Source organism: Staurois parvus, unplaced genomic scaffold (assembly GCF_062004578.1).
Source record: "Staurois parvus isolate SC_StPar_1 unplaced genomic scaffold, SC_StPar_1.0 ptg000101l, whole genome shotgun sequence".
Lineage (NCBI taxonomy): Eukaryota > Metazoa > Chordata > Amphibia > Anura > Ranidae > Staurois > Staurois parvus.
Window position 1 is genome coordinate 1,627,570 of NW_028317897.1, and position 20,816 is coordinate 1,648,385.

General features: G+C 40.6%; 1 protein-coding gene across 1 annotated transcript in view; it reads right to left on the reverse strand.

The window, feature by feature from the left end:
- Positions 1 to 20,816, reverse strand: part of MTERF2 (mitochondrial transcription termination factor 2) — a 63,448-nt gene that overhangs the window by 13,746 nt on the left and 28,886 nt on the right. Inside the window, exons 2-3 of the transcript XR_016311835.1 lie at positions 19,200 to 19,266; positions 16,661 to 16,733 (exon numbers count right to left, since the gene is read on the reverse strand). The gene's annotated coding sequence lies outside the window, so the exon portion shown is untranslated. The remainder of the gene's footprint in view (positions 1 to 16,660; positions 16,734 to 19,199; positions 19,267 to 20,816) is intronic.

Genomic DNA, 20,816 nt, shown 5'->3' on the forward strand with positions numbered 1-20,816 from the left:
AAGAATAATTCCAAGCCGGCAAAAAGTGTATGTGCAGAGTTCCTCTATTTCTGACAGTTCTCTCACAACTTCTTCACATGTACAGTGGTTGAAACATCTGTATCCTAAATGTAAACTAATAGATACAATGTTTCAACCGCTAAACATGTGTTCCTTCTGTCAGAGAACTGTCAGAAATAGCGGAGCTCACTGCAGGGACACTTTTGCCGGCTGATCGGGAAATGTTCGATTCGCGCACCCGAAGTAGGCAAAATTTCGGTTTCGACACGAATCGAATATTTCCTGAAATTCGACTCGAATTCCGGTTCGCCTAGTTCGATTCGCTCATCTCTAGTTAGGACGTCACATACAAACGCACAAGTTCAGCAACATTTACCTATTACTTGCTCAGGATATACCATCAGTCTACGTCCCTTGGCCCTTCAGCATCTATGTGTTTTTTTAGCTGCCTTTGTCTAGTTATAAAGCAAAGTGAATGCTGGACAAGTAGAATATATTTGCAGAACAGATCTCAGGGGTCTCCTTTTGCAAAAAAAATGCTTCAACTCCTGCTGGAGTGTATAAAGAGGTTCTCTTAAAGTGTACCTGTCTTCCTCTTACAAATAATAGACACAATTTATTAAAGAAAAATAAGAATTCCCATTAATGTGCAGGGAAAATAGGACAAAAATATATATTTTTGCTTGCACATGATTGGATGATGGAAGTCAGTAGAATGTCAGCTCATTCTCTGAGCTATGGGGATCTTTCCCTTACAAAGTGCAACTTCCTTTGCAAAGTGAACTGTGTATTTTCCTATAGTAAATCAACCCCAATGTGTTTCATAGGAGATGGGTGGGTAAAAGAAAAAATATGCAATTTATCAGTGAAGAAATTTGAGTAATAGTAGAGTCATCATATCATGCCATGCCTACCTGAACTACTTTGAAAAGACACTGTCTTGATACCAAAAAAATTAAATAACATACAGCTTTGTAAAACAGATATATACTAACATCAGCACTTCCATTGACACCTAACTTTGCTCTATAGAATCAGCATCCAAACCTTAGTGTGTGATTGATGTCTGCATCACTTTGCTTTACACATTCCCCTGGAGTCCACTGTTATTCTACCCCTCATTTGCTACACTGCTAGTTTTTCGTTTCAGAGCTGCACACACAGGGTTGGAACTTACTTACAGTCAACCCACAGCATCCTCCCAAGCCAAGACTGTTCATGACACCTAACTCATATGGTCTGTCACTGACATCAGCACATGTGCACTCACTCCCAACCACCTACCATCTCAGCAACATACCCAAATCACCTCTTGGACACATCTGCCAATCAATGCCACCTAAAAACATGTTTTTTTCCAATGTAAAAAAAACATCTGCTGGCTTTATCACACTTGCCACTTAAAGGCATGGCAGCTCCAGCCTTAGGGGCAAAAGAGATAGTTGCCTTGGGTCCACTGAACCAGTGGGATTATTCAACAAAACTGATCTCCCTACTGTAAGCATTGGTGACCTATTTTTGCCTATATGAGAATCTTGGCTCTCTACACCTCACTATAAATGCTTTTAGTAACTGGCAGCTAAGGTCCTACTGTTAAAGTGTATCTAAATCCAAAAATGGAAAAACCCTCTGTCCATCTTTCCTCTTTAGTTGTCTGGTCTATAGAACTCTATAAAATACACTATTTAAGAGTCAAAAGTGTTTACACTAAATCTTTTATGCAACTGTAACAGGTAAATTAATAAACCTCCCAGTAATGCCATTAGTAGGCTGCAGGTAGAGCAAGCTCCAATGATTTGTAGTATGACTTCAGGAGACTAATAACCAACAAGCTCATATTAAACTTGGAATGGGCAAGTGAGCAACATGTGTTTTCTGTTCTCTTCTTGATACAGGTTAGTCACACTTGCTTTATGTTATCTTTGTTCAGTTTTGTTTTGTTCTGACATTCACTTTCTCTGTTTAGTATCCTATATGTTAGTAATGGTAATTCTCTAACACAGATTGATGCTCCTTACCATGTCGTATGCACTGTCACTATAAAAAAAGTAATTATCTGTATAACGTGATCCATTTCTGTTTGTCCCAATAAACTCAGAATGAGCAAATGAGCAACGTGTGTTTTCTGTTCACCTCTTAACACAGATACTGCAGGCATGCATCTTTGTCATACATCACACTCCTGTAACACAACCTTTCAACTATTACAATAGTTATTTTAAAAAGCTAGTAGAAAGCAAAAGCAGTGGTGAAAAAATTATGTTTTAGGTTGTTCAGTATTTTTTGCAAATACATGATGGGGATATGTTCTTTGCACCTTGCTGCACCATTAAAGCAAATCTACTTTGCCCATTTAGAGCAAATGGTCTTCCCTACCCTTGTTTGGCAGCACTCAGACCAGATGATTGGCTGTTGAGGCATGTAGGAGCCTACATAGCTCTACTGGGTGAACATGGTGATGAAGGTAGGTAAGTCTGTGTTCCTTATACTCTCCTTGCTCTTTGACCTGGACAAGTTCTTTTACTTTAGATGAACATTGATTCAAACCCTCCTCATAATCATTGCATGGCCTTTTCTTTGCTAGAACACCAACCATGGACAGTACTGGATCATCCTCTAGGTCTCATTAGACCTCTAGGCACATTTCAAACATGCTAGATGTCCAGTTTGGGCCTGATGCAAGTAGAACAAATAACAAGATTTGGGAAGAGTTCCTCAGATCATACTAACACAAAATATTTCAAATTTTATCTACTGAGTCCCATTCCGTAGCCCTCTCATTCACCTCAATGAAGCCCTGCTCATGTAATTTTAGAAACATTCCCAAACAGATATCTTATTTTAGGTGCTTTTGGCTGGTCCAGTAATGTCATGAATCTTTCAATGCCTGCTCTGGTTATTACTCTTGTACCACAGAATGCCTGTGATGTGCAGTACTGTGTGCCCATTCTGGTATGATGCAGCATCCTTGGGGAGTGTGTCCATAACAGACTGGGTACACTGGAGGGGAGTTGAATGAAGCTGGCCATATCACATTCTAGAATAGAGGCACTATCTAGAGACAAAGAGGCCTTTTTGTAGTGGACAGCATCAGACTAAAGGCAAGTACTTCAGCAAACTCGCATTTTTTTCTAAGTGAGTGGCCAAATAATTTTTCATGTTTTATTAATGGCTGGAGTTCTACTTTGATTGTTTTCAGGCAGTCATACCAGATGTGGAATGCAGATCCCATTTGTCTATGTTTGAGAGACCCACACTCCCCTCTGGCAGCTCTGTAAGGAAATTGTGCAGCTATCTGTACTACACAAATTTTGATTTCCCATTGCTCTAGAAGGGGACATCGCCAAAATCCCTTGAGCTGGGACCAGTTTAGGTCCTCAAACAATGAGCAGTCAGCAAACGGTTTGCTATCTTTCTTGTTTTTCCAGATCTGTTAAAAAGAAAATGCTTTAAACAGTTACAATGTTCCCTTAAGTAATTAAATTAAAATGTTCGTTGTGGTGTAGCGGATTACATTACATTTTGCTCATTGTTCAGCGTGTGCTAGAATGCACAAGGGAAACATTACAAAACAGCAAGGAAGAGTCTTTTTTGCATTAAATTTATCATCTTGGCAGCACGCATATGTACATTTTGTATTGAAAGCAAAGCAGTAAAAGGGCAGGCTGGTTGCTTCCCTTACAGGTACCATGGTAGATGACCATCACCTGATCCCGCCAAACTTGGCTGTGAGCGGCAGGTCTATAGGCTTCCAAATATCTTAGGTGACACCTTTTATAGACTTTATTTGTGGTGCCAGTTATAAAGGGGCAAATCACTTTTTTTCTTTTTTTCCAAATATTCTCTAGTGTACATTCATGTGATTTTTACATGTATTCAATTTCATTATTCATCCCATGAATTTGTTTCCTTGCTATTGGATTCCAGCTGCATTGTAGTGTGAAATGAATATTTACCACAGTGATAAAGGAAGAAATTGTATTTTTACCAGACGTTGAGTGAAAACATCCCCCACATATATCCAGTTGTGGGGTGTAAAATAATCACTTGTTATTGGAAATAGAATTTAAAGTGTAACTAAAGTGAAAACTTTTTATTTTTTTAATAAAAACAAATAAACTTGTGAGCCACTGAGGTATACTTGGAAAATATGAATATTAGGTCGCTGGTTAATATGCCCACTCTCATATAATGTGCGTTTATAAACAAAATATTTAAATAATTACCTCGCTCTAATACCATCAAAAAGTGCAAACAAAAAAGTGCAAAGTGCTTATGAAATAATATGAAAGTAATTAATATAAAGTGACTGATGTGAATAAATAAATAAAAAAGGTATAAAAATTATATAAATTGATACAATGATATCATATTGTCAAATCACTATATGTGCAATCCTCATATAAATGTGCAAATATTCATCTGTAAACCACAAGAGAATTAATATAATATAAAATAAAAAGTCTACTGTGAAGAAAGCAGCAGTACTGTCCCAAATGTATCCAGCCAAGACAGATATGCTCTCCTTCAGTATGAAGATCAGGTCTTTGCAATAATGTTGTAAACCTGTGTGACTGCAGGGCTGTGAGGGATACTCCCTCCTCTGATCCACTCCTTAATCCTCTGCCTTTATGTTCCTCGTATATCTCAGGCAAAAGAGAAATAAAGAGTATGGTGTCTTATCCCAGACGTAAAAACAGCTTTATTGTGCTTCCATAATGCACTCACATGTCATATAATACAATAGCGCTTTAAGATATGTCAAAAATCTGCAGCTTGCAGCTAAAACAGAGTGGTGGGTGTGTGTCCACACACCTTCAGTACTCGCCGTAAAGTAGATAGAGTGCACGGTGACGTCACTGCCCCTCCCCAATGCGTTGTGCTACAGGGATTTCGTAGCTTCGTCCGGGGGATGATGTTTTTATTTTTTTAGTTTTAGACAGAGTGAAGATGGATTAGAGCCCTCATCAGGTTTTTATTGCTGTCTGTGTCCCAGTTAGGGAGCTGCACCCTCTCCAATTGCCCTGTTTATCATTATCTTCAAAAGTGAAAGTAAAAGAAACCCTATTTTTTGGGTTGTCCCCAGAAAGGTAATAGAGGGAAAATTTTCCAATGGGGACACTAGTTCTGGTGACCTGGGGGTCCCCAAGGAATTCCCTTAATTTGCAGACATTGTCTCACTTCCTGTTTTGGCTATGGGACAGGAAGTGAAGGTAAATCCCCCTTCACCGATGGCAAAAAATAAACTGCCGGGTTATAACCCTCCCATACTCTATTCAAAATGAAAAAAGTTTTGCCTAAAGTTGTACTTTAGGAAAGTAGAAAAAGTGAGAAAGTGACATTAAAGTGGGACTCAAATCAAAACATAATTTTTTGTGGATTATTATTATACAGGATTTATATAGTGCCAACAGTTTGCTCAGCGCTTTACAATATAAAGGGAGACAATACAACAATGATACAGTTCAATACAAAAGAGTTAGGAGGGCCCTGTTCCTGGGAGCTTACAATCTAATGGGGAGGAGCTGGTGGAACAAAAGGTAATAACTGCGGGGGATGAACTGATGGGAGAAATAGAAGATTCAGTTATTAGCTGAAGGCAGGATAGATTTCCCTGAAGAGATAGGTTTTCAGGGATTGCCTAAAAGTGGACAGAGTAGGTGATAGTCGGACATACTGGAGTAAAGAGTTCTAGAGGATGGGGGAGGCTCTGGAGAAGTCCTGGAGATGAGCATGAGAGGAGGCAACAAGGGAGCTAGAGAGCAGGAGGTCTTGGGAGGAGCCAAGAGGACGGTTTTGGTGATATTTGAAAACAAGATTGGTGATGTAATTTGGAGCAGAGTTGTATATCACTTTATATGTTATTGTAAATGTTTTGAATTTTATTCGTTGGGCAATGGGAAGCCAGTGGAGGGATTGGTGGAGAGGGATGGCAGACATGGAACAGTTGGTAAGGTGGATGAGGCTAAAAATGGAAGATCAAAAGGGTAAGGGGTTAGATCCTCTATCAGATTATTTTGCCTGGGCCCTTGTTAGGACAGTATTTGATTACTTCCTGTCATGTTCTCAGCCCTAAAAAAAGGAATGAATTTGGCTGAACTAGTATTGGACAGGTTCTTTGTTTTGACAGCAAAATTGGAGAATGCATAGGGCGTTCTGCTGTGGAAGACCTTTTGAAATCCATGAATGTATTAATCAAATTAAAAGGAGAATCCATAATGCAATGTTAGCAAGCAGACATCCATAGTGCACTCTCAGCTTGGCAGCCATCCTCTGCTCCGCACCACTGGTCGGTTACGGTTTTAGAGGATTACAGCTCTCACAGGAGGTCATCAGAGTGTCTTCCACTTGGGAGTAACAAGCTTGCTTTTTACTTTATTCTAGTAAGTGTTTTTAAACTTTTGTGCATAATAAATCCTGTTACATACTGCACTTAGAAGTGCCTTCTCTCATGACACCATACACATGTTGATTTGTAACAATTGTACATTGTTCGCTTTGCTCTTTGGAAGTGGAAATAGTAACAATACTATGTGAACTTTAATGCAGTAAAACGATCTTCTTTTCAACAATTATAAAAACACAGAAAAAATTGTGGCTTAGTGCAAAAAGAGGTAATGCAGCAACCTGTATTCCAGACAAAAAGGAATTCCAAAAATAATCAATCCGAAAGGTGCGCAAAAGCAATATCTCTGTGGTGATAAATACAAAAATATGTGTGTGAAAAAATAAAGTTACCTCATATTAAACCATAATGAACAATGTACATCAAATAAATGGTGAGATAGCAGTTTCATCACATACAGAATAATGCACTTATGCATAATGATTAAGTAAACTTCAAAGAGAAATACACTATAATTGCCATAAGTATTGGGACACCCCTCCCAATCATTGGATTCAGGTGTTCCATTCATTTCCATGGCCACAGATATATAAAATCAAGCACCTAGGCATGCAGACTGCTTCTACAAACATTTGTGAAAGAATGGGTCGCTCTCAGGAGCTCAGTGAATTCAAACGTAGTACTGTGATAGGTTGCCACCTGTGCAAGAAGTCCATCCAGGAAATTTGCTACTGTTAGTGGTATTATAACAAAGTGGAAGGAACTTGGAACAACAGCAACTCAAATGACAGAGCTGCACATAAAATAACAGAGCGGGGTCAGCACATGCTGAAGCGCACAGTGCGTAGAAGTCGCCAACTGTCTGCAGAGTCAATAGCTAAAGACCTTCAAACTTTGTGTGGCCTTCAGATTAGCACAACAAAAGAGTGTAAAGAGCTTCATGGATTGGGTTTCCATGGCCGAGCAGCTGCATCCAAGCCTTACATCACCAAGTGTAGTGCAAAGCGTCGCTTGAAGTGGTGTAAAGCACGCTACCACGAGACTATAAAGCAGTGGAGACGTGTTCTCTGGAGTGATGAATCATGCCTCTCTGTCTGGCAATCCGATGCATACAGGTGAAACTCAAAAAATTAGAATATCATGCAAAGTTCATTTATTTCAGTAATGCAACTTAAAAGGTGAAACTAATATATGAGACAGACTCATTACATGCAAAGCAAGATAGTTCAAGCCGTGATTTGTCATAATTGTGATGATTATGGCTTACAGCTCATGAAAACCCCAAATCCACAATCTCAGAAAATTAGAATATTGTGAAAAGGTGTCCCACTCTAATCAGCTAATTAAGCCATAACACCTGCAAAGGGTTCCTGAGCCTTTAAATGGTCTCTCAGTCTGATTCAGTAGGAATCACAATCATGGGAAAGACTGCTGACCTGACAGTTGTGCAGAAATCCATCATTGACACCCTCCATAAGGATAGAAAGCCTCAAAAGGTAATTGCAAAAGAAGTTGGATGTTCCAAAAGTGCTGTATCAAAGCACATTAATAGAAAGTTAAGTGGAAGGGAAAAGTGTGGAAGAAAAAGGTGCAGAAGCAGCAGAGATGACTGCAGCCTGGAGAGGATTGTCAGGAAAAGGCCATTCAAAAGTGTTGGGGACTTTCACAAGGAGTGGACTGAGGCTGGAGTCAGTGCATCAAGAGCCACCACACACAGACGGATCCTGGACATGGGCTTCAAATGTCGTATTCCTCTTGTCAAGCCGCTCCTGAACAACAAACAACGTCAAAAAGTCCTATTTTCTGATGAGAGCAACTTTTGCATCCCATTTGGAAATCAAGGACCCAGAGTATGGAGGAAGAATGGAGAGGCACACACTGCAAGATGCTTGAAGTCCAGTGTAAATTTTCCACAGTCTGTGTTGATTTAGGGAGCCATGTCATCTGCTGGTGTTGGTCCACTGTTCTACATTAAGTCCAGGGTCAACGCAGCCGTCTACCAGCAGATTTTGGAGCACTTCATGCTTCCTTCCGCAGACGAACTTTATGGGGATGCTGACTTCATTTTCCAGCAGGACTTGGCACCTGCCCACACTGCCAAAAGCACCAAAACCTGGTTCAATGACCGTGGGATTACTGTGCTTGATTGGCCAGCAAATTTGCCTGACCTGAACCCCATAGAGAATCTATGGGGCATTGCCAAGAGAAAGATGAGAGACATAAGACCAAACAATGCAGAAGAAGCATCCTGGTCTTCCATAACACCTCAGCAGTGCCACAGGCTGATAGCTTCCATGCCACGCCGCATTCAGGCAGTAATTGCTGCAAAAGGGGCCCAAACCAAGTACTGGGTACACATGCATGCTTATACTTTTCAGAGGTCCGATATTGTTCTATGTACAATCCTTGTTTTATTGATTGCATTTAACATTCTAATTTTCTGAGATTGTGGATTTGGGGTTTTCATGAGCTGTAAGCCATAATCATCACAATTATGACAAATCACAGCTTGAACTATCTTGCTTTGCATGTAATGAGTCTATCTCATATATTAGTTTCACCTTTTAAGTTGCATTACTGAAATAAATGAACTTTTTTGACGATATTCTAATCTTTCGAGTTTCACCTGTATGGCTGGGTTTGGCTGCTGCCAGGAGAACGGTACTTACCAGACTGCATTGTACTAAGTGTAAAGTTTGGTGGAGGGGAGGTTATGGTGCGGGATTGTTTTTCAGGGGTTGGCCCCTTATATCCAGTGAAGGGAACTCTTAAGGCATCAGCATACCAAGACATTTTGGACAATTTCACGCTCCCAGCTTTGTGGGAACAGTTTGGGGATGGCCCCTGTGTTACTCTGTAACTTCTATGAGTATATTTACCTCTAATAAATCCTGTGGTTTTAGCATACTACTCTATGGTCCTTTGTTATTTCTCCTACCTGTTATTACTTTAAGGTGCTGGCTTTGGATAACCAGAGAAGGCCCGTGGAGGCAGTGGAATTAGTGGTATCCTGAGTGGTGGCCCCCCAATTGCATGATTTCTGCACTGTTGATCTCTTATCATTTGGAGATCATTATGGTTTGGCAAGGGAGCAGACGCACTTGTCTGTGAGGTGGTTTGGGATTCTAACATGTGGACTTTTATCATTTTCAAGATTTCATATTTGAACTTTTATATATTTCTCTTCTTTGTTATGCATAAGTAAATTATATGCTATGGGATTGCAATTTCACTATTTATTTGATGCACATTGTTCATTATGGTTAAATTTGTGTTAACTTTATTTTTTCACACACATTTCTATATTGATCACCACAGATATATTGGTTTTGCATACCTCTTAGATTAAGTCCTTGTGCACACTAAACGTTTTTACAGCTGCTGCTTTGGCTTTTGGTATTTTTTTTCTACAGCCAGTAAACTCCCCAGCATGTTATTCTATGTGTCTATGCACACATAGACTGTAATCAACGTTTTTTGGCAGGGGCGTTTTTTGGCTGGAAAAAAAAGCCAGAAGTAGTGGGTTTCTAGAGTTTTTTTAGCTGTAAAAATGTTCTAACATGGCAAAATGTGGTAAATCATGGAAAACCAGTGGTTTTGGACTTTTTTTGACCAAAAAAAAAAAAAAATGTTTTTGTTTGGTAAAAGAAAACTTCTAAAAAATGCTATAAACCGCAAATGTGAAAAAAAAAAAAAACCACGACAAAAACTCCACTAAACACTAATACAAAAACGCTAAAAAATTCATGTTTTTAACGTGACTTTACACAGCTAATGTTACCAGCATTATTAAAACGCCCAGCGTGCATTATTTTCAAGATTTATGCCTGAATCAACCTCTAGATGAGATGATTTTAGAGAATATAGAAATCCACAGAACCTTAATTTTTATGTTGATCATTTAGGCAGATTCTAAGACAATTTTATTATTAAATCCCTAACTTTTGATTCCTATATTATGTTAATAATACTATTTTAATAATTCAGTTTTTATTTATTTTTTTCTGATAAAAATTCAAGATTTGTTTTTAATATTTTTTAATCATTAAGTACAACACATTGAATAATTTGGCTATTGTACAGATTTCGATGGATTTGCTACATAATTGGAATATTACAAATTCAGTTATAAAGAGCCAGTTAACATATTTATTTTCTTTTAAATGTGTTTTATTTTGTTGGAAAAAGCAGTGTACAGGCAGATGCCAAAAAGCTGGGTAATCAACGTATCAACAAAATATCAACCATGTCAGGGTACTTCCTGAGGATGATTTATTGGTCAAAACTAGTCAAGGGCTTATGACACAACTTCCGCTGACGTCACTTCCGGGATTTGGAACACATGATGGAATGCGGCAGCCATCTTAATTCCCATTCATAATATACAAAGCTGAATACACCTAGTGCCAGGAAAGGCACTTTTTTTGTGAGTGGCATTTCTATTGTTTGACCCCATATTATTATTATTATTATTATTATTATTATACAGTATTTATAAAGCGCCAATAGTTCGCTCAGCGCTGTACATTATAAAGGGGGACAGAACATGTGACAGAACAATACCAATACAATGCAAAACATGAGGGGATCGGATATTAAAGTTTTATACAGTTTTACACTATGGGATGTCTGGTTTTGTTTTAATTTATGCTGAAAACATGAAATACTGCCTGTGGAGGAGAGGAGTTGCCTAACATTGATGCAGATCTAGTGGAAAGTTATTGGTTACTACCAGCAACCCCGGTTATAAGGGCGAAGGAATATCAGCCATCAGGACTGGATTGCAAACTGGGATAGTCCCAAAAAGCGAGTGTGACTTACCTAGAGATAGGTGGTCATGAAATGACGGTTCGCGGAAATGGAGGAGCTGATCTCAGTGGCAAAAGAACACCCCGAGCGATTCAGGAAGACTTGGGCTTGTTGGACTCATTTCCAATCTACTGATACTTATCATGGCTTAATGAAGGAATGAGCGAGAAAGATTTGGAGACACGGAAAGCCTCTAGAACTTTCACCTCAGGAATAACTCCATTAATGGACTTTGACTGAATTATACCCCTAATAAAGATAGAATCTGTTACAGCCAGGCCGATGCTAATTGATGTGATTGGTTTGGTTATGCCTATTTAATTCTAAACCTCATCCCCTCCTCCTTTTTTTTTTTTTTTTCTTTTTCTTTTCCCCATCTTCCCTATCTATTTGTCCTCTATGTTCCACCACACCTCATTATGATATTACATTTCATATTCTTCCTCCATTCCCACGCTTGTCTCTTTCTTTTCTTTCTCTCTTTTGCACCCCCTTTTCTCATATTCTAACTAGCTATATTTTTCATAAGGTACGGAACACTCATAGATGTACAGGTGTAACAATAATCTACAAAACTAACCCACACTTTTCGGATATGGAAACATAGGACATATATGCCTTGAGATGATACTTTTGTCTTGCACTTCATAGTCCTGTTATTTGAGCTCTCCCTACATAGAGACTAGTGTATACCGTATTTATCTAAATTACATACTGTTATCAGTACTGCTATGGTTATATCTTTTGCATCTGCCTTACTGTGGGACTTCGTTTCATGATGATCTACAATTTAATCTAATGTCCTGATCCCATCTGCGTTACGGGAGAACATGTAAGAGGATGTGCACGGACTGCGATCCGTATCTGTCTATGACTTGTTTTGCCTTTCATACTTCAATAAAACTTTTTGGGAATAAAAAAAAAAAAAATGAAATGACGGTGAGTTTACATCTACGTGGGGCACCAGTGTGAACACAGTGAAGCACTTGTCATTTCAGAATGGAGTATCACCGTTAAAGATACAGCACCATTGCACCAATTATTCACATGTTGGGACTGAATATTAATATTGTATTTGCGATCTTAGCGCAGTCCACTAGTAGGCCTCTTACACAGCTGCCAGGCTCACCAAGAAAATTGTTGGGTGTCGGTATGTGAGCCATGGGCTCCAAACTTTTAGGAATTTGGCATGAGAGCTAGTAAGAATACTGGTCAGTGGTTCATTATTAAAGATGCCATGAAGGCAAGATTCAGCTTCTGAGAAATGGGTAAACTGCCTCGTCCATGCTTTAGCGATTGTGAGCTTAGCAGCTAGCAGGACAATGTGAACCAATTTAGCTTGGTGCTTAGTAATGTCTGGGGGTTTGAAATGCAGGAGGTTCAGCCAAGGGTCCTTAGTGAGCAATGTTCCTAGTAGTGTATGCATAGTGAAAAGTCTCTGGACCAAAAATGACCGAACATAGGACAGGTCTACCAGGTATGTAGAACATCACCAGTGGTGTTGCATCCTCGAAAGCAGTAGCCTGAATGGCCAGGAAAACGTGCTAATTTGGAGGGCACCATATGCCATCTCGTCATCACTTTATAGGCAGATTCAAGCATGGTAACATCTTATCTATTTTCAATAATTATACATACCGATGTGCTCTAACAGACATTTGATTAAATACTCTCCTCTAGTGATGAGCCGAAGGTACCTGGGTTTGGTTTGAGAAGTATTCAGCAAACATTAGATAAGTTCAGATACCAAATCCAAATCATACTGAAATCAATAGGAGGCGATTTTGTAAAATCAGTATTAGCATTTTCATGAGTGTTAGAGTGTTAGGAGGCTTTGCATTCACCGAAGGGGCATGTACTAATGCAAACACATTTAAAAAAAAAAATTCAGTTTGGCCAGGAACAACAATGCTAATAATTCTTAAAGTGAAAAAAATGCCCAGTCCCTTTAAAAAAACCTACATGGGGTCTGCCTTAAAGTGGGCTGTGATTACCACATCTGTAGGATGCACAAAACCTTCTACAGCAACACTGACATTTACAAAAAAAATGTTGTTTAATTGCCAGCAATGCCAGCTCTTTTTTCTCTGTAAAAATTGGCATGGAACTCCCAGAAATACATATCAAACTCTTATGGGTCTGGTAAGTATTTTAACCACTTGACATCCGCCCTATAGCAGAAGTACTGCTACAGGGAGGCACGGCTGCGCAGAATCACATATAGATATATGTGATTTGTATTTCCAGGTAGGGGGCTGCTCTAAACGCGCCGCTATTGGTGGCTGGGGATGTCAATCACCGGGTCCCGGCTGGCAATACCTGGCCAGTACTTGGTGATCATCAGCAAAGCTGACAGGGGAGAGACCTGTGTGTAAACAACGCAGGTTTCTCTCTTGTCAGCATAGACAGCAGAGAAATGCAAAGCAGCATGTTTTCCAAGTAAAACAGCACACAGTAAAACACATACAGCATCCTGTTAACCCTTTGATCGCCCCAGATGTTAACCCCTTCCTGCCCAGTGTCATTTGTACAGTGTCAGTGCTGTTTATTAGTACTGATCACTGTATTAGTGTCACTGGGGATGTCAGTGGCAGTTAGGTCCCATCCAGTGTCAGAATGCCAGTCACAGTCTCGCTATAAGTTGCCGATTGCTGCCATTACTAGTATAAAAAAAAATTATTGGTATTTTTTTTAGCAAAGACATGTAGCAGAATACATTTTGGCCTAAGTTTATGAAGAAATTTTATTTTTTTTATTGGATATGATTTATAGCAAAAAGTCTTTTTTTTAAATTGTCGGTCTTTTTATGTTTATAGCGCAAAAAATAAAAACCGCAAAGGTGATCAAACACCACCGAAAGAAAGCTCTATTTGTGGGGGAAAAAAATGACATACATTTCACTTATGTACAGCGTTGCATTGTCAGGTAAAGTAAAGCAACATCGTATCGCAAAAAAACCTCTGGAGGGCAAGTGGTTAAAGGACCTTTGGGGGGTGCGGGTCTAATATAATTTAATATAACATAAGAAGAATCTGGCAGTACAATGTAATTTACTGACAACTTTTTTCTTTGTAAATTTCACTTTTTCTGTAGTTGATACTATTATTCAGATCAGATATGGATTTTAAGAGCGAACTCCACACAAAAAAACCAAAAAAAAAAATGTGTGAAGTCCCCCCCCCTCCAAAATCCACACCAGACCCTGAAGCATGCTCCCTCCTCTGAACAATTTCAGGTCACATGTCCCCACAATGGGGGTACCTTGCTTGGGAGGACCTTCATGGCAAAGCAATATGTCCCTATGTTGAGACAGACAAGGGCCCCATCCCGAGAACCCTAGCCCAGTGGTTGTGGTTGTCTGAAGGTGGGGGGGAGCTTATCAGAATCTGAAAGCCACCTTAACAATAAGGGAGAAACCAGATACCGCCCCCCATGTAAACAAGTAAAAAGTACCCCTACTTCTTCAGATTAAAAAATAAACAGTGCATTTAAAACACTTTAATAGATTTTGACAAGTACCTTATTTTAAAAACAGTTGGCAGGGGTTCTAACCTTCTCCTACTTTACCTAAAGCCCAACCTTGGTCTCCTGGCTCCCCTCCCCTTGTGGACCCCCTTGAGGCCCTTCCAGCTGTATTATAAAGTACTGTTTTCTTGTGCCTTCTGGCCATTCACATGATGTGCTACTTCCTCTTCTGTCTTTTCCTGGTGGTGAGAGATCCTGGATGATGGAGACAGGGGAGCTGATGCAATGACATCAACCTCATTATCTGCATTAATGCACTGTGAGTACAGGGTGCCACTCTTAAGGGGTGGAGCCATAATTCCACGCACTAACAGCGTTTTCTTTGTTTTACGGTTTTAGTGAGGGCATCATTTAACCTGTAAGACTGAGAACATCTTGTGGCAAGAAGAGGTACTCTGGGGTCAGTCCTGAATTGAAATGGAAAGCAAAGATCACCAGCTGCTTTTTTGGGGGGAAAGGGGGGGGGGGGGCAAAGTTGTATCTTAAAAAAAAATTAAAGCATTTTTATTTCTGTCTTTGCTGTCGTTGCAGACTTTCATTGACTTGCCTGGGGAACCATTGTCACCCAGTGAGGAGGCATCTCTCTAACAGAATCTCAGATAAAAAAAAACAACAACAGGGTTTTTAATCCTTTCTCACTTTATCCAAATGTAAAAAAAAAAAAAAATAGTTTAGTCTAGACATACATTTTAAACATTCGCTCTAACAAATACACACCCATTAATATTACATATGTTGAGTACATATTGTAAAACTGATATTTTCGGGAAATGCTGACTTCCATAGTGTTTATTTTATCACCGCACTATATTTCCAAGCAAGAATGACTATTTCTGCTTTATTATTATTACGATATGTAATATATGTCTTTGGAGACCATTTACCAATATTTTGGAGAAAACTCATTATAATAAATGAAGTGTCACTGGTTCTCTTGGAGATGTCTCGCCGATATCTGCTGACTCAATGCCTTTTATAAACTGCTCTACAGTTGTACTGAGGATTTAAATGGAACATTTTTTAACATGGGGAGAATGACTACAGAAATGACATTCCCAAGGATTTAATTATATTTTGCTGCTATTGTCGGGCAAGAGGCTTCAGCACTTTCTACTGCAAATGCGTAACATTAAACATTGTGATAAACAAAAAATATCTGGAGCCTGGCTTGTTTTACTCGTACACTGCGGTGTAATTAAATTACTCCAGTTCGAGATGAGATGAGAAAAAATTAAGACAAATAACTGGAGAGGGTGAGTGCGTGAGTGGTGCCTGCTACTAATAAGGTGCTTCATCATGTACTGTGTTACTAATAGATGTTGGAGGTGAAGTATTAAAGTCAAGAGAATTTAAGGTGATTATTGTATTAATAGCACCTTGTGGCGAATATTGGCATATTATTAACAAAATGAGTTTGAGGAAAAAAAATTACAAAATATGGGCAATTCAAACTGTGCATATAAAAAAATTAATTGACAAAGGTCACCTTCAGGAAAACAGTTTGTCAGAATGATCTGTAGATTCCAAGATACAGGCAGCTGAAGTTATGTGCAAATATTGACTTCTGCAAATGCTCAGATCATACTTGCTCCTCTCCAGGGGCGGACTGACAACTCATGGGGCCCCCGGGCAATAAGGGATCATGGGGCCCCTGTGTCCTTGCCCAAACTCAAAAAAGCCTATGAAAAAGGTACCAGGGGCATCTCATGGGGCCCCCTACTGACCCCAGGCCCTCGGGCAGTGCCCGAGTTTCCAAATGGTCAGTCCGCCCCTGCTCCTCTCCCAAGCCTGCCTGCGGATACTTTAAAACCCAATAGAAAACAGGTAGATGTAATATCAATAGTGTGTACAAAATACATGTCATTTTTTTTTTACTTCTTAGCAGTTAAATTTCTTGCCAGAGTCATCCTACAGGCAAGGTGCAGGCAACACACATCAAAGAAGCTGCAGAATGAAGACTTGCATGAATACGCAGCTTACCTTGGTTTTCTTGTGGTTCCTCTCCCTGCCCCTGTGGTGCCCCCCAGGGTTATACTTTTAGCAATCATGCTTCCTTGGAATTCACAATAATAAAAAACAGTTCAATTAGGCTGCTGAAGAAACAGAATCCATTTTTGAATCACAACGAGAAAGAATCTTTCAGTCCACTGTCTATTTAGTGAATAACAAACTTTGATTCTTACGTAAAACCCTTTATTATTGTACTGAAATATTAAAAAGTGTAATGCAAACAACTAATAGACCTTAGGTAGGGATGAGTAGTTAATTGAGGCAGTGAAAGTAAATCTATTTGGGAGTAATAATATTTGAATAATGTTTTATAGTGATAATATTAAAATTACTTGATTTAATACTGTAGAAGTTGTAGTGTTGGGTACTTCAAAAGTCCTCTTTGCTTTCCTTTTCCACATGTATACATTTATGCTTTTGTATCAAATATTTCTACACATTTTTGTATGCTTTGGTATGAATTTAAGGAAAACCCCTATAAATATGGAGAATGCCATTGCTTGTGTGAACGACCCTTTCATTTTTTGAAATTATTTTTTATTATAGGATCCAGGACAGGGAGGGTGATCAGTGTGGCAGAACTGATCCTCTTTGTGGCTCTCCCAGCAGCAGCTGAAGGTACCTCACTAGCATCAGACCGTTGGAACTAGGGCGCTTTTAGCTGTGCCTTTAGTTCTGCTTTAATTATCTTCTTTTCTTTAAAGTGGTTCTAAAAATCTATTTTTTTTTTACCTTTATGCATTCTGCCTGGGCGGTGGCATCACCAATAGGCTTCTCCCCTGAAACTGTCCACTAGGAGCCAATCACGTGACCAGACTGAAGCACCCAGGGAATAGGTAAGTTGAATAGGTAACCATTGGAGGGAGACTTCCCCTCACTTCCTGACCCCATTGGAGGGAGACTATAGGTTTCTGTGACTCCACTGGTGGGAGACTTCCCCTCACTTTCCTGACTCTGTGATCCCATTGGAGGGAAACTTTCTACTTCTGTGACCCCACTGGAGGGAGACTTCACCTCACTTACTGTCCCTGTGATACCACTGGAGGGAGATATCTTGCTTCTGTGACCCCACTGGAGGGAAACCACCTCACTGTCCCTATGACACCACTGGGGGGAGACATCTTGCTTCTGTGACCCCACTGGAGGGAGACTTCCCCTCACTTCCCTGCCGATCATGTGACCAGACTGAAGCACCCAGGGCATAGGTAACCACTGGAGGGAGACTTCCCCTCACTTCCTGAGCCTGTGATCCCATTGGAGGGAGACATCCTACTTCTGTGACCCCACTGGAGGGAGATTTCACCTCACTTACTGTCCCTGTGATATCACTGGAGGGAGACATCTTGCTTCTGTGACCCCATTGGAGGGAGACCACCTCACTGTCCCTATGACACCACTGGGGGGGAGACATCTTGCTTCTGTGACCCCACTGGAGGGAGACTTCCCCTCACTTCCCTGCCAATCATGGGACCAGACTGAAGCATCCAGGGCATATGTAACCACTGGAGGGAGACTTCCCCTCACTTCCTGACCCTGTGACCCCACTGGAGGGAGACTGTTTCTGTGACTCTACCGCTGGGAGACTTCCCCTCAATTTCTGACCCTGTGACCCCACTGGAGTGAAACTTCCTGCTTTTGTGACCCCACTGGAGGGAGACCTCCCTTCACTTCCTGTCCATGTGACACCACTGGAGGGAGACTTTCTGTTTCTGTAACCCCACTGGAGGGAGACTTCCCCTCACTTCCTGACCATGTGAACTCACTGGTGGGAGACTTTCTGACTCTGTAACCCCACTGGAGGGAGACTTACCCTCACTTCCTGATCCAGTGACCCCACTGGAAGGAAACTTCCTGTCCCCGTTACACCACTGGAGGGAGTCTTCTTCTTGATTTGTGTTTCTGTGACACCAATGGAAAGAGTATTCCAAACAATTTCTGTCAATGTGACCCCACTGGAGGGAGACTTCCTGTTTCTGTGACCCCCACTGGAGGGAGACTTCCTGTTTCTGTGACCCCCACCTGGAGGGAGACTTCCTGTTTCTGTGACCCCCACTGGAGGGAGACTTCCTGTTTCTGTGACCCCCACTGGAGGGAGACTTCCTGTTTCTGTGACCCCCACTGGAGGGAGACTTCCTGTTTCTGTGACCCCCACCTGGAGGGAGACTTCCTGTTTCTGTGACCCCCACTGGAGGGAGACTTCCTGTTTCTGTGACCCCCACTGGAGGGAGACTTCCTGTTTCTGTGACCCCCACTGGAGGGAGACTTCCTGTTTCTGTGACCCCCACCTGGAGGGAGACTTCCTGTTTCTGTGACCCCCACCTGGAGGGAGACTTCCCCTCAATTCCAGACCCTGGCACAGAAACAGCCATAAATACATTGTCAGTGGTTCAACGCCTTCCTTGCTGTACTGTAAATGTGTCCTTGTCTATGACCCCATGGATATGTTTCAAGTCATCTCCTGTTGTATGGCAGTCTCAGTTAGTTGTATGGCAGTGATCAATTAGTTTACCTGCTGTTGGGTCTGGAGGGAGAGAGATTGCATGTGAAGAGAGCAGCCACGGCCAGTAACAGAAAACCTAGAGGAGGAATATTTAAATGTTTAATTAAAGCAGAATACATAGAATGCACTAAACATTTTGCACATGCATGCCTAACTGTCGTGCTGTGTGGTGCTGAGCAGTGTGGCTGAAGAATGAGGGCGCATGATTTATGTTGAATTGGGAGAGTAGACATTCAACATGAACAGACCTAATGTACCTGCCTGCACTCACCACAATTCCTAGAGGTAGATGGGAACTGTAGTTTCCTTTTACTGTAGAGATAGAGGAGATGATATGATGTAATTCCTGCTGTTACACCTCCTCCTTGGCAGAGCAGATGCTGTTATCTTTTGATTTACAATGAAAACTTCCTGAAAATTCAATTAGACTTTTCTCTTCAATGGTAAGGAATTTCAAAAATGTATTAGTCATCCTGCACACTGGACATTTTTACAGTTGCTGTTTTTGGCTTTTGACATTTTTTTCTATAGCCAGTAAACTCCCCAGCATGTTATCCTATGTGTCCATGCACACATAGGCCTTAACCGCTTCCCAGATATACTGCTACAGGGTGGCACGGGTGCGCAAAATCATGTATATTTATGCGTTTTTACATCTTCAGGTAGGGGGCGCACGTGCCCTTCCCATGCTGCCATTCGCAGCCGTGGCTGTCAATCACCGGGTCCTGGCCGGTGATTACTCGCTGGTGCCTGGTGATTCACAAGCATCTCCGACATGGAAGAGAACTGTATGTAAACAATACAGTTCTCCTCCCTGTCAGCATGTGCACACTGCTCTGGATGGCTGTGCACAGCACAGCCATCCAAAGCAGTGTGCTTACAGTGAAGCATACAGACACAGCACAGAGTAAAGCAGCACATAGCACACCAAAAGAAAAACAAACGAAACCAGCGCTCCAATCTTCATGCAAACCAAGGAATTGTCAAATGCCAACCGAAGAGGCTGCCCTTCTGAGATCGGGAAATCTGACCACTGATGAATAAAAACAAACAAGGGTGCACTCTCATCGTGCATTACCATGGTAGAACACGTAATTTATTAAATAGAAAGGATGTATACTCACAAACCAACGTGATAATGGGCAGTATTGGTAATCCACATGAGAGTGCGCCCTTGTTTGTTTTTATTCAGCACATAGCACACAGTTAACCCTTTGATTGCCCCACGTTAACCCCTTCCTGCCCAGTGCTATTAGTACAGTGTCAATACTTTTTATTAGCACTGACCACTATATTGGTATCACTGGGGATGTCAGTGACACCAAGTCAGTTCCCCCCAGTGTCAGAATGCCCACCGCAGTCCCGTAATAATTTGCTGATCGCTGCCATTACTAGTGAAAAAAAAAATCCCAGTATATATTTTGCCATTTGTAAACGTTATAACTTTCACGTTAACCAATTAATTTACATGTATTGGGATTTTTTTTTTAGCAAAGACATGTAGCAGAATACATTTTGGCCTAAATTTATGATGAAATTATATATTTTTTTTTTTTTTACTGGACATGTTTAATAGCAAAAATATTGCTTTTTTTCTTAAAATTGTCGGTCTTTTTTTTTTTATAG